Below are 14,495 nucleotides of genomic sequence, written 5' to 3' on the forward strand. Positions count from 1 at the left end.
GGCCTAAGCAGGCACTTACGGCTGGTGCTATCAGTGTTTGGTGTGAAACCTTGCACTAACAAACGTAAGAATAACAAAATACCATTTTACCTGCATGTAATAGATTGTGTAAAAAACAGTGGTGCTTTCCACAGTGTTTCTAAAGTTGCTTCCCTTGTATTTTATGGTATTCGTTGAGAAGGCTAGTTTCGCTCCCTTTAGTTTATATTTGCATTGACCCGTAAAATTTCTAGACATTTGCAGTGTTGGTGTGTGTCCATGGCCTAAGCAGGCACTTACGGCTGGTGCTATCCGTGTTTGGTGTGTAACCTTGCACTAACAAACGTAAGAATAAAAATACAATTTTACCTGCATGTAATAGATAGTGTAAAACAACGTGGTGCTTTCCACAGTGTTTCTAAAGTTGCTTCCCTTGTATTTTATGGTATTCGGTGAGAAGGCGAGTTTCGCTCCCTTTAGTTTATATTTGCATTTCACAGCGGATGGCCGACAAGAGATTAGAATCTTTACGACTGTGATTAAAGCACTACAGTCTCCTGGGGTGGTTAGGCCCCAGATGTTTTGCTCTCGCCCCCTCTCCACCTTAGAGAGGGGAGAAGGAAGAAGCCGATGGTGTGCGTGAATGTGAAAGAGTCTGAATGTTGTCGACGTGTGCATGTTGCCGTGCGTGAATGGGAGAGAGTCTGTGGGCTGTGTGAGCTGTTTGTGTTTGGTGTGCGTGTTGCCGTGCGTGAATGGGAGAGAGAGAGTCTGTGGGCTGTTTGTGTTTGTTGTGCGTGTTTCCGCGAGTGAAAGGCAGGGAGCGGTATGCTTGGAAAGAGTGCACGTCTGAATGTTGTTGACGTGTGCGTGTTGCCGTGCGTGAATGGGAGAGAGTTTGTGCCGTGCGTGAATGGGAGAGAGAGAGTCTTTGGGCTGTTTGTGTTTGGCGCGTGTGAATGGGAGAGAGAGAGTCTGTGGGCTGTTTGTGTTTGGTGTGCGTGTTGCCATGCGTAAAATGGTAGAGAGAGAGTCTGTGGGCTGTTTGTGTTTGGCGTGCGTGTTGCCGTGCGTGAATGGGAGAGAGAGAGTCTGTGGGCTGTTTGTGTTTGGTGTGAGTGTTGCCGTGCGTGAATGGAAGAGAGAGAGCACTGATTGAGGGCTGTGTGCACTGTGAGTTAGGGCTGTGTGCACTGAGTGTGTGCTGTATGCACTGAGTGAGGCCTGTGTGCAGTGTGAGTGAGGCCTGTGTGCAGTGTGAGTGAGGCCTTTGTGCAGTGTGAGTGAGGCCTGTGTGCAGTGTGAGTGCTGTGTGCACTGTGAGTTAGGGCAGTGTGCACTGAGTGTGTGCAGTATGCACTGAGTGCGGACTGTATGCAGTGTGATTGAGGGCTGTGTGCACTGAGTGAGGCCTGTGTGCAGTGTGAGTGAAGCCTGTGTGCAGTGTGAGTTAGGGCTGTGTGCAGTGTGAGTGATGTCTGTGTGCAGTGTGAGTGAGGGCTGTATGCACTGTGAGTGAGGCCTGTGTGCAGTGTGAGTGAGGCCTGTGTGCAGTGTGAGTGAGGCCTGTGTGCAGTGTGAGTGAGGGCTGTGTGCACTGTGAGTGCGGCCTGTATGCAGTGTGAGTGAGAGCTGTGTGCACTGAGTGAGGGCTGTTTGCACTGAGTAACGCCTGTGTGCAGTGTGAGTGATCCCTGTGTGCAGTGTGAGTGATCCCTGTGTGCAGTGCGAGTGAGAGCTGTGTGCACTGAGTGAGTGCTGTGTGCACTGAGTGAGTGCTGTGTGCACTGTGAGTTAGGGCACTGTGCACTGAGTGTGTGCCGTATGCACTGAGTGCGGACTGTATGCAGTGTGATTGAAGGCTGAGTGCACTGAGTGTTGCCTGTGTGCAGTGTGAGTGAAGCCTGTGTGCAGTGTGAGTTAGAGATGTGTGCACTGAGTGACGGCTGTATGCACTGAGTGAGGCCTGTATGCAGTGTGAGTGAGGGCTGTATGCACTGTGAGTGAGGCCTGTGTGGAGTGTGAGTGAGGCCTGTGTGCAGTGTGAGTGAGGCCTGTGTGCAGTGTGAGTGAGGGCTGTGTGCACTGTGAGTGCGGCCTGTATGCAGTGTGAGTGAGGGCTGTGTGCACTGAGTGAGGGCAGTCTGCACTGAGTAACACCTGTGTGCAGTGTGAGTGATCCCTGTGTGCAGTGCGAGTGAGAGATGTGTGCACTGAGTGAGAGCTGTGTGCACTGAGTGAGTGCTGTGTGCACTGAGTGAGTGTTGTGTGCACTGTGAGTTAGGGCAGTGTGCACGGAGTGTGTGCAGTATGCACTGAGTGCGGACTGTATGCAGTGTGATTGAAGGCTGAGTACACTGAGTGAGGCCTGTGTGCAGTGTGAGTGAAGCCTGTGTGCAGTGTGAGTTAGGGATGTGTGCACTGAGTGAGGGCTGTATGCACTGAGTGAGGCCTGTATGCAGTGCGATCGAAGACTTTGTGCAGTGGGAGTGAGGGCTGTGTATAGTTCCACAATACTTGCACTTTGTGTTCACGATTGACGTTTGCAAAACATGGCAATAAAAACTGTGAGCAAGTGTTAAAGCAGCACTCGCAACACAATTATACAAATACAAAAGTGTTTCGCGTAATCCTAGTACTCATTACGTAAAATGTCTAGGCATTTGCAGTGTTGGTGTGTGTGCATGGCCTAAGCAGGCACTTACGGTTGGTGCTATGCGTTTTTGGTGTGTAACTTTGCACTAACAAACGTAAGAATAACAAAATACCATTTTACCTGCATGTAATAGTATGTGTAAAACAACGTGGTGCTTTCCACAGTGTTTCTAAAGTTGCTTCCCTTGTATTTTATGGTATTCGGTGAGAAGGCGAGTTTTGCTCCCTTTAGTTTATATTTGCATTTCTCAGCGGATGGCCGACAACAGATTAGAATCTTTACGACTGTGATTAAAGCACTCCAGTCTCCTGGGGTGGTTAGGCCCCAGACGTTTTGCTCTCGCCCCCTCCCCACCTTAGAGAGGGGAGAAGGAAGAAGCAGATGCTGTGCGTGAATGTGAAAGAGTCTGGGGACTGTTGGTTGTGTTTTAAAATGTTTTGAGAGAAAAGCGGGCATAAAAGTAGAAGGGGGGGTGGGAGAACGTGCAGATGAATGACAGAGAAGCTATGGTGTGCGTGTTGCCGTGCGTGAATGGGAGAGCGTCTGGGAGGGGGGGGGAACGTGCAGATGAATGAGAGAGAAGCTATGGTGTGCGTGTTGCCGTGCGTGAATGGGAGAGAGACTGGGAGTGTGGGGGGGTGGGAGAGAGAGTCTGTGGGCTGATTGTGTTTGGTGTGAGTATTTCCGCTAGTGAAAGGCAGGAACGTGCAGATGAATGAATGAGAGAGAAGCTAAGGCAGGGGGGGTATGCTTGGAAAGAGTGCACGTCTGAATGTTGTTGACGTGTGCGTGTTGCCGAGCGTGAATGGGAGAGAGTTTGTGCCGTGCGTGAATGGGAGAGAGAGAGAGTCTGAGGGCTGTTTGTGTTTGGTGTGCGTGTTGCCGTGCGTGAATGGGGGAGAGAGAGAGAGTCAGTGGGCTGTTTGTGTTTGGTGTGCGTGTTGCCGTGCGTGAATGGGGGGGAGAGAGAGAGTCAGTGGGCTGTTTGTGTCTGGTGTGCGTGTTGCCGTGCGTGAATGGGAGAGAGAGAGAGTCTGTGGGCTGTTTGTGTTTGGTGTGCGTGTTGCCGTGTGTGAATGGGAGAGAGAGAGAGTCTGTGGGGTGTTCGTGTTTGGTGTGCGTGTTGCCGTGCGTGAATGGGAGAGAGAGAGAGTCTGTGGGCTGCTTGTGTTTGGTGTGCGTGTTGCCGTGCATGAATGGGAGAGAGAGAGAGAGTCTGTGGGCTGTTTGTGTTTGGTGTGCGTGTTGCCGTGCGTGAATGGGAGAGAGAGAGAGTCAGTGGGCTGTTTGTGTTTGCTGTGCGTGTTGCCGTGCGTGAATGGGAGAGAGAGAGAGTCTGTGGGCTGTTTGTGTTTGGTGTGCGTGTTGCCGTGCGTGAATGGGAGAGAGAGAGTCTGTGGGCTGTTTGTGTTTGGTGTGCATGTTGCCGTGCATGAATGGGAGAGAGAGAGAGTCTGTGGGCTGTTTGTGTTTGGTGTGCGTGTTGCCGTGCGTGAATGGGAGAGAGAGAGAGTCTGTGGGCTGTTTATGTTTGGTGTGCGTGTTGCCGTGCGTGAATGGGAGAGAGAGAGACTCTGTGGGCTGGTTGTGTTTGGTGTGCGTGTTGCCGTGCGTGAATGGGAGAGAGAGAGAGTCTGTGGGCTGTTTGTGTTTGGTGTGCGTGTTGCCGTGCGTGAATGGGAGAGAGAGAGAGAGTCTGTGGGCTGTTTGTGTTTGGTGTGCGTGTTGCCGTGCGTGAATAGGAGAGAGAGAGAGTCTGTGGGCTGTGCGTGTTTCCGCAAGTGAAAGGCAGGGTGGTATGCTTGGAAAGAGTGCACGTGTGAATGTTGTCAAGCTACGGTGAGATAAGCAAGAGGCACGCGCAGGACAGAGAGAAGGTGGGCGGAGGGAGCAGCTTCAATGAGGCGTGGACCAAGTGAAGAGCCAATGAAAAACAACAAAAGCTTGTGGAAAAAAAGTTTATGGCACAAAAGCACGTGCCTGTGGCCAGGTGAACTCGAAGAAAACCGCACAGAAAAAAGCCTTAGTTTGACGAGTATTTTGAGCACTAGAATTCTCTCCATTTTCCATTCCTGCGGAATGGAAAAGACGAGACCTAAAAACAGCACCGAGTGAGCTGATAATGTTGGGCATGGGTGGTTTAAGAGCTCAGTAAGACAGTTGCAGGAGGGGGCTGAAGCATCATGGATCTCACGACCCAGAAGCTTTAGGGACAGCCCATTACTGAGGGCAGGAGATGGAGAGAGGCTAGAAGCTTCAGGGACAGCAGGAGCTGGAAGAAAGGCAGGATTGGCACAGGAGAAGTATAGGTGAGCAATGGACCCCACAGCCTTGCGGATGTCAGGAGAGGAAAGGGACCCTCAGCGCAGAAGCTGCAAAGAAGCCAGCAGCTATTTGTTAACCACCAATGCTTAATTTGCACAATTATAAGTGCTGGTGCCCATCTTTTTTCTTTGAGCCCATGGCTGGCAGCCTAATGGTGGAGTTGTCAACTATCAATGCCATTTATTCTTGGTTCTTTCATACACCATCATGCACTGACTCCATCTTTATCTCATTCTTGTGGCTTCCTTTTCATGCCTGATTTCTCCCTTGTGCTGTTTTTCAGGACATTCTCTTCTCTTTCTTTCACCCTTTTCTGCCTTTCTCTCTCTTGTTGTGGGTCAAAGTCTAGTCATGGAAAACTAAGTTCTGGGCCTCAAAAAAGTGTGCCAGTGGGCCCCACCTGCAATGACTGTCTTAAATTATGCACCGGCAGCCACTGCAAACAGTGGCAGCCACAGGACAGAAGAAGATCCTAGAGCTTCGGGCAGGCAAGGAGATTCAGCACAGGCAAGAGCAGCAGTGAGGCTAGATTCTGAGCTAGGAGACACAGAAGTGCAGCAAGGATAGGAGATTCAGGAAGTGTCCAGTCCAGGAGATGCAAGGAGATTGGAGATTCGTACTGAAGGGATATTTGGTACTAACCAGAGAACCAGGAGCTGCACGACAGCCTGTAGCCGCAAAGAGGACAAATGTTGCAGGTTTGGACTGGACTCGAGGGCAATCAGGCAGTGCCGGGAGCACTTGTCTGGAGCGTCAGTGCGTAGGTCCTTGTTTTGGCTGTTTGTGGGCATGTTTTTTTTTATCTGGACTGGCTGTTTGTGGGCATGTTTTTTTTACCTGGTGGCCCAGTTTTTACTGTTGATTTCTCTGATATTATCAGAAGCATTGCCTGCAGCAAGCACACATGCATACATTTCCCCATACATTGTATAGTGTTTATACAGCTTGTCGTAAAAAGTTAAAAACTGCCTTGATTTGAAAATGTGGGACACTTTTTATTTCTCTCTGATGCGGCCACATTTATTTTGTTGCGCGGGCCAATTTTCTGATTCTGTCTAACCCTGAAGAGTTGAAGGGAGTCAAAAAGCTGAAGGGTAGTGAGGAGCTGCACTGGACCAGAGGCTGCAGGCAGGAAAAGCAAGGGGGTGGAATAATTACTGCTAGAGTATTACGGAAATTCCTGAAAAACAATATGAAACTATGCACAGTCGCCAAATGCATCTCCCTGCTTTTTGTGCATAAACACAATTCAAAGACGCATTCAGCATTATAAAGTAGAATGAAATGGCAGGACATGTGTAAGAAATTGGATTATTATTTGGGGTGGGTGTGACTGTTCACCTCAAGGAATAGTTACAACCTTGTCAAGGTGAACCCTTAAAGTCACAAAATTAACCGGAACTCAAACTCCTGGTAGCAATGGCACATCGCAAACAGGCTTAACTTAGCGCAATGTGTCAGGCATTTATGCAGTATTAAAAAAATATAAAAGTCAAAATGCAACACACTAAGTATCCCACACCAAATTAGAGAAAAAGAGCAAAAAGACATAAACAAAATGACATCAACATAACAAAAATCCAATAAGGGGAACCAGCAATATGAATTATTAGAGTTGTAAGTTGGAATAGCACCAGGCAGCATAAAGTGCTAGTGATAGTCATTGGTCACGATAGACCGCAACTTAGGTGCAATTTGATGCTGAGTGCTTTAGAGCATGGGTCAGGTACACCAGCCAGCTTCACCCTCGTCAAATAGTTTACCTTCTGACTTCAGTCATTTAAGACCCTATCTTCCACTGTAGTACACTTCTTAAGCCCCCAGGACCTCAGTGGAGGCCCTTAGAGTGACTCCCTTGGCGTCAAGCAGAGGCCAAGCAGCTAGGTTCACTTCAGGTTCAGTTGCCACTCATCAGCTGGGCAGTAGCTGGAAAAGGTCTCTTATAGTTTGTTGTATTCTTATAGCTTTAACAGCAAGCCCTCTTTATAAGCGTTGGAGTCGACTTCTTTGCCTTGGGTAGAAGAGAGAGCAGGAGCAGCAGTACTTAATTTGAGCCTGTGGTTTCTGGTGCTCTGCACCAGCACTTAACTTTCAGCACCTGCTCTAATGGCAGTTTGCCCCATGATAGTGATGTTGTCTACTTTTGAGATGAGTACAACAGTTGTGTAATCATTCAATGTACATTAAAAATGATTATTACCTTCTGCCAACACAATTCCTATATCTTTATGTGGCTGGAATAGTCTGAATTGTCCTACTTGTAGAAGTATAGGGGTTAGTAGTTGTGTAGTGCGGTCATTGGTAGCACTGGCAGAGGCAACTGGTGGTGCAAGATGCAGTGTTCTCCTGAGAAGGGCTGTGGCACTTATCATTTTACAAATTAAGCACAGAGGTCCAGTCCTACAGGGCTCCTCTTAGGTGACAGACAGCAGGTCCATTCCACTTCTATTCTTCCTCAGGTCCAGGAGTATTCTGAAGTGTGCCGCTGGAGATGCAGCATTTAAGCCTGGCACAAGCTAGTGGGTGAGAATGACTCCGGGGCACACCCTAACAATCGGGGTAAAAGTTCCTGCGACCAACTTAACCCACTTTGGGCACTTTCAAGATTGCAAAAGTCTTCAGACATACTAACTATGTGCTTTGAGGGCTAGGGATGTTTCTGGGGGTGTATTATGGTAATCCCAGTGTCTTCCCACATCTAACACTAAAATCCAGTTTGGCACAGCCACTGTATCCCCAATAAACCATAAGACAGAAGCCACATAGAAGATAGCATGCGCTTCCAGCAACCAGACAGTGACCACACATGAATCATCGTGACATCTTGTTTCCCTTCCTTTCAAGCACGTCCCCCAGTGGTACATGTTTAAACCCAGAAAAAAAGCCTGGTAGAACAAAAGTAGGATTTTCCAGCAACCAGACAATGATTACAAGGAATTGTTTCAGAATCCAGTTTGCATTCCTTTAATTTGCATCCCCAATGTTACATGTAATAATCCAGAGAAAGAAGTCTTGTAGAACAAGAGTAGGGGTTTCCAGTAATCAGACAGTAGATACACAAGAAGTGTTTTGGCATCCTGTTTCCCTTCCTTTTCAATGTGCCTTCTGATTATGCAAACCCAACAGACCAGTCAAGCAGGATTTCACAGTCAAGCAGATTGGATAATGTAATGTAAACATGATTCTCCCATCCCCTACCCTGCATATACTATTAGGTTCAAAGTAGTCATTCCTTCTCCTTCATGTCAGCCTATTGTTTGCTACTGGAAAGCATGTCACACTTGTTTTCATGCTTGTTCAAATGCTAATTACTTGGTGTCAGACATGAGAGAGCAAATGCAAATTTAGCTTCTAGAAAATTCAGGAAGAGAAAATGTAATTTCTAAAGTTACTTTTCCTCTATATATATTAACAAAATGACTTCAGCTTTGTGTTGGACTTTTAATAACTATTACAAATAGTTGCTTAAATATTTTTCTAGCTAGTCCTATTCCTGAGAAACAATGGGGCATATTATCAAGAACAGGCGATACATTGTCGCCGCTTTTATCGGCAGGAAACTGCCGATAAAGCGGCGATAATGGCCTTGATAATATGCTCTATGAATTCCAATCGAAGCCCATGTTAGATGTCTTCACATCTAACATGGGCTTCGATTGGAATTCATAGAGCATATTATCAAGGCCATTATCGCCGCTTTATCGGCAGTTTCCTGCCGATAAAAGCGGCGATAATGTATCGCCTGTCCTTGATAATATGCCCCAATATTCTGATTTTTAATCTGTACTCTTATTTACTACATAAAACAGGTAGGCCTGCCTCAGTGCAAAATAGCTTTTGGGTGCTAGACACTGTAAGAACATGTTAACATTATATTTCTACATGTCCTACTTTTAAATACCATGCACCCTTCTGGTTCGATCTAAGGCATACATAGAGGTGACTAATTAATATTTAAAAGGGAGGTTTTGTCAAAAGGTTTATTTTGGTAGGTCGAATTGCAGTTTTTATACTGCTACAGTTAGGCTACACAAGGTAGGTCCTAAGCGATGTGTGCACCACCGCTGCATTGGATGACACAAGAGGTACTGCAGTCCACTAGTGGTATTTAACTTTCTGGGCCTAGGAACACCTTGACCATATACTAGTGACTTATAGGCAAGTTAAATATACCAATAAGGAGCATACCCATTCGACCATGCTTAAAGGGGGAGCAGACGCACTTTACCACAGGTTAGCAGTGGTAAAGTGCACAGAGTTCTAACACCAGTAAAAATATAGGGTCCATCAACAGGAAAAAAAGGTGATTGGACACATGTGAAGCATGCACAAAGCCATTATGATTAGGAAATAGCCCTCTGACTCAAGCCTGCTCCTGCCTAGCAATGTTCCCTTGTATTCCCCATATAATTCAATTTTGGGGCGGAGCACCACCTCTCCCTCATGTTGGCAGTAGGCTGGGGACCTGGTTACACGTACATACTTGCAATGTCAACACTCCACTGGAGGAGTATGCAGTGCAGCATGTGCCACCACACCGGAGTTCCCCACATCCAGCAGCAGGTCATGCACCACTGGGCTAACATTAAAGACCTGGAACAGGACCTTTTGGACATAACGACATGAAGATCCTTCTAGCTTGGACTGGAACATCTCTAGCATACAAAATCAATTTGAAGCGTGTCTGTCAACGTTGTTTCAGTGGATGATCCAGAGCAATCTCCAGTGCTACACCAGTAAGACAGAGGTGCTGGTTTTTGGATCCCCCCCTGCGGGGTGGTGAAGCTTGGTCTAGTTCTGCTCCATCTCCTCCGAACCCTGCCACAGTGGTTCGGAATCTCAGAGTGAAGCTTGATAAAACCTGTCCTTTAAACCACAGGTGGAGAGTGTTGTTGGGACCTGTTTCAGCTTTCTTTGGTTTCTGAGGAAGTTCTTGTTTCTGCTCCCTGCCAGAAGATGGTTGCCCTTGCCCTCATAACATCTCGGCTGGACTATGCCAATGCATTATACTGGGGTCTCCCTCTGTACCATCTAAAGAGACTCCAGTTGGTGCAGAACGCTGCAGCCCAGCTCTTGCTTAACATCCCAAAAAGATATCTGTGCAGGTCCACCTTAAGGAGTTGCATTAGCAGGAGTGAAGTTCCAGGGACTTGTGCCATCTCAAAGAGTTTTCAATCGCCTGGGACCCAAATATCAAACTAAGAGACTTTCCCACTATCAACAGCCCAGAACTCTATGCTCAGTTGACGCATGGATGGTAGTGATGGCAAATACTAAGAGAAAGAGATGGGGAGGCACCTAATTTTTTGAGTTGGCCTCTGCGGGCTGGATACTCTTCGCCTGCAACTTTTTAGCATTAATGATGTGGGTGCCCTTAAACGTGGCTTGAAAACTTTCCTATTTAACTGTGCCTTTTAGCTTTTGCTCCTCTCTTGTGAGAGCAGCAGTTCATGAACCTGTAGCGCCAGGACACTCTCTAGTCATTGGATTTGATTTGATTTGATGTTCAGTGTTCAGGTCCAGGTTCGGCGACAGGAAATTGATGTTTAAAATTAATTTATTTTATATTTATTACGTGGCAGGAGACTTTATTGACATCCCAGGTAAATTTGTTTATGCAAATTGTTTGATAGAACAATAGTGGGGGCCAAAAAAACAGGGGTGGGGTTTATAGGAAAACTGAACAGCGATACCGCAAAAACTGCTGAATAGAATTACACCAAATTTGCAGAAAGCTAGATCTTGGTCTGGAAAGTGTGCCTTTTGTGATTTAGTGTAAATTTGTTCAGTAGGTTTTGAGAAATTAAGGCCCAAAATCTTTGTATATTTCATGGCGTAAAGGATCCATTGAGCCAACAGAGCTCAAGATGAGATCTCCTTGGTCACAACCAAATCAACAAAGATGTGGCAGCAGCCATCGTAGAACTTGGGGACTGAGTACCTCGACCTAAAAAAACTGATCAAAAAGAATATTAAGGGGCAGGGTAGGGATACACTAGTGGGGGGTCCCCAGAGAGAATCTATAGTACATTTGTTTTACATAAGCATGGGCTATAAAGAAATATCCAAGGGTGTGCCACAGCCCATTGGGGGTATGTACAGCGCGAGGCCATTGGGACCCCATTCTCTGGGGTCAAATTAAATTAAGAGGAGGGGGAACACATCTCCCCTCCCCAAACCTCTGCAATGTCCAAGGAACTTCACCCTCAGGGTGAATTAAATTAAGTAGAGGTGAGCACATCCTGCCTCCCCGATTCCCTTTGAGACCCCTTCTCCTGGGGCAGAATTAAATTAGGAGGAGGGGGACGCATAGCCCCCTTTCCCAGAGCCTCTGCGAGGCCCCTTGCACCCCATCCACAGGGCCCTCTTTAAAATAATTAGGTAGGGGTGTGCGCCCCTCCACTACTCTCTACGAGGCCCCAGGGATCCCATCCCCCATCCCCTGAGCCATCTTTAAATCAAATGGGAGAGGGGCATGCACCCCTCACCTGTGATACTGCGGGGACCCCATCCCCTATCCCCCATGGCCCATAAACATAAATGGGTTGGAGGGGCACGTCCCCCCTACTGAGCCATTCTATGGCACCTAGGACCCCATCCACAGGGCCATCTCTGTTGCTGTGTCCTGGGGTCTCCAACCCACTGGACATAGTGGATTCCCTGCCATTGAGAGCACAGGCAGGTAAGACTAACGTGCTCTACTTTGCAGGAGCAGAAAACTGCTACCTCCACGTGGAAGCACAAAAGTTTTCCCGTTGCCAGTGGTCTTGTGGGAAGGAAGAAACACAGAAATGCTCCCGTCCAGCAAGAGCAAAAGAAAACTGATCCTGCGGGTGGAAGCCATGCAGGCTTCTGCTGCACCCGGCAATGGTGCAAGCTGGTGAGCCAGTGGGGTCTTGGGGTTCCCCCTGCTTCCACTAACAACACCAAATATGACCAGCACTGTGGGGTGCCCCGCGTTGGCACAGAGGCACCCCAGATTGACAAAAAATGTGTAAAAAAAGAAAATTCTGTGTGGTCTTATCAATAGGGCTGTTTGCAGTGAATCGGTGGGGTTGCGGGGGCTTTGGGTTTTGCCCTACAGCCCCACATTGAAGATTACATCTGTGGGTGTTCTGGTGGCGCCCGGGACACCCTCAAAATCTTTTTTTAGAAAATAGTGAATAATAAATTAGCAAGGATCACCTCATTATGCCCTAAGGCTTTATGGAACTATACATTCTCTAGCTAGTGGTGCCCCTAGAAGAGGCAGGGGCACCACAAATTAATTTTTAGTGGTGTGGGGGACTGCAGGAAAGGCAGCAGCACATCAGCAACATTAACTAAATATAATAGTTTTTTAAAAAGCCCTCCAGGCTTGAGCTGTGTGCTCTTTCCTTCTGGAGTGCGGGGACCTCTAGTGGTTGGTTTTTTGGTGCACTTTGTCCCTTGAAAAAGGTTTAAAGAAAGACTCAAAGACACGTTAATGTTTTTATTTATTTAAAAAAAGGCTTTATTCAAAGTACTTTATGGTAATCACATTTACATTACAATGTGTGAATTTAGGAAATATACATTTGGTTATACTTTACGACAAAGCCCGTTTGTCTGCTTTACTTAAGATTATACCCTTTATATTTTTACAGAAAGTTAGCTGTGGTCGCAATTCACTGCCTTTGGTCAGGCTTTGCACCCAATATCCCACTGTGTGGACAGGCCCTGGCCCAAACCGACGAAGCATGTGCGCAGCATGGGGTTGGTTATCAGCAGGCACTTGGGTGTGCGACCTAAGACCAGGCCCCATGACCACCCCCCTGCTGTGCTGTGTATCGGGTTGGGCTCCAGCAGTGGGTAGGGCACCCAACCCCACACTGCACATGGCCAAGGTTGTGCGCAGCAGGGAGTTTGGCACCAGTGGGGTTTGGGCGCACAGCGTTGGGCACCTTCGTTTAGGGTAAAAAAAAAACAGAGAAATTTGATTAGAAAAAACCCTTAAACTGATGTTATAGTTAGGTGTAAAAGTAACTATTACTAATGCCCTAAAGTAACTATAACTCGTATCTCTGCCATGCATAGTGTTGTCATCAATTATGTCATTTCAGATGTTTTAGTAATGATATCAATAATATCATAGAACATTTCTTGAGTGATGTAATAGATTACATGATTACCAGTGCATGGCGAGGGTACAAGTTATAGTTACTTTAGAGCATGAGTTATAGGGCCATATGCAGGTAAAACCCAGCTTGCGAGTTCTAAATAGCGGTTTTTACCGAATTGCTATTAAGAACTCACAATGTAGCTAAAAAATCGCTAAAAGATAGCGATTCAGTAAGTACCCGCTAATATAAATACCGAATCCTTATTACCGATTCGGCATTACCGATTCCATATTACCCATTCGGTATTTATTGAATCCGGTATTTTAAAAAATCGCATATCTGTGAATCAGCCAATCCTGTGCTTCCTGATGACCTCACAACCAAGTAGTGGCCATACCCATGCAGTTACACTGATCCTGAAGCTGTGGGAGAGGCAGGGAGCTGAAGCAAAACCCCAGGAGCTGCACAGCAACCACCTTGCTGACCCACCAAAGATACCATGGTCACACAAGAGAAGGGAAAGGATGCTGAAGAGAGGAAGAGGAAACATAAGTTCAGTGAGAGGAAGTTGGAGGCACTGATTGAGGAGGTGGTGAAGGATCATGACCAGCGCTATGGGGAAAAATCACTGCATGTCCACGAATCCCAAAAAAGGAAAATGATCCAGCCGAAAATCAATGCAATCAGCGTGACCAAGCGCTCCATAGAGGAACTTAAGAAGCACTGGTACGATCTCAGGAAACGTGCCAAGGAGAGGATGGCTGACAGACTCAAACAAGCCAGGAAAACAGGTGGGGGAACATCAACAGCGCCTGCACCGACTGCATTGGAACAAATGGTGGAGGCCACCCTCCAACCGGAGAGCGTCAGAGGCATTGGAGACGTGGACAGTTCGGCCACAGGAGCCTACAGACAAGGTAAGAAGCATGCACAGCATACTGTGCCCCTCTCCCTAACCCCAATCCCCAATTACCCTGCATGAAACCCACTCCAGTCCATGATTTACCAATATTCAGCAATGCATCGTGGGAGATGTAGTCCAATCAACTAATAGCATAGCAGTCAGTCCACTGAACCCATATGCATGTCATACACATCAGTAGATAAGCAAGCGGGGACCAGACAGTTAGATTAGCAGTCATTAATTTATTGTAAGGCAATGCTACTACACAAGTGAGTAAATGGACATTCTGTATCCCCAGGCAAGACTTCGCGCCAGGCTGCAGGAGAGGAGACAGATGAGGCAACCAGGGAGCACAACACACTGGAGGAGGATGTCCTGTCACCTGCTAAGGTCACACTACCACTACCATCACCACCATCACCACCACCACCATCACCAACACCACCACCACCACCACCGAGAGCAAGGAGGCACACAGTGGCTAGCCTCCAGGAGATGGAGGTCTCAGAGGAGGAGAGCATGGGAGCAGCACAGACCCCACAGGATGAGG

Source organism: Lissotriton helveticus, chromosome 5_1 (assembly GCF_964261635.1).
Source record: "Lissotriton helveticus chromosome 5_1, aLisHel1.1, whole genome shotgun sequence".
Classification (NCBI taxonomy): Eukaryota; Metazoa; Chordata; class Amphibia; order Caudata; family Salamandridae; genus Lissotriton; species Lissotriton helveticus.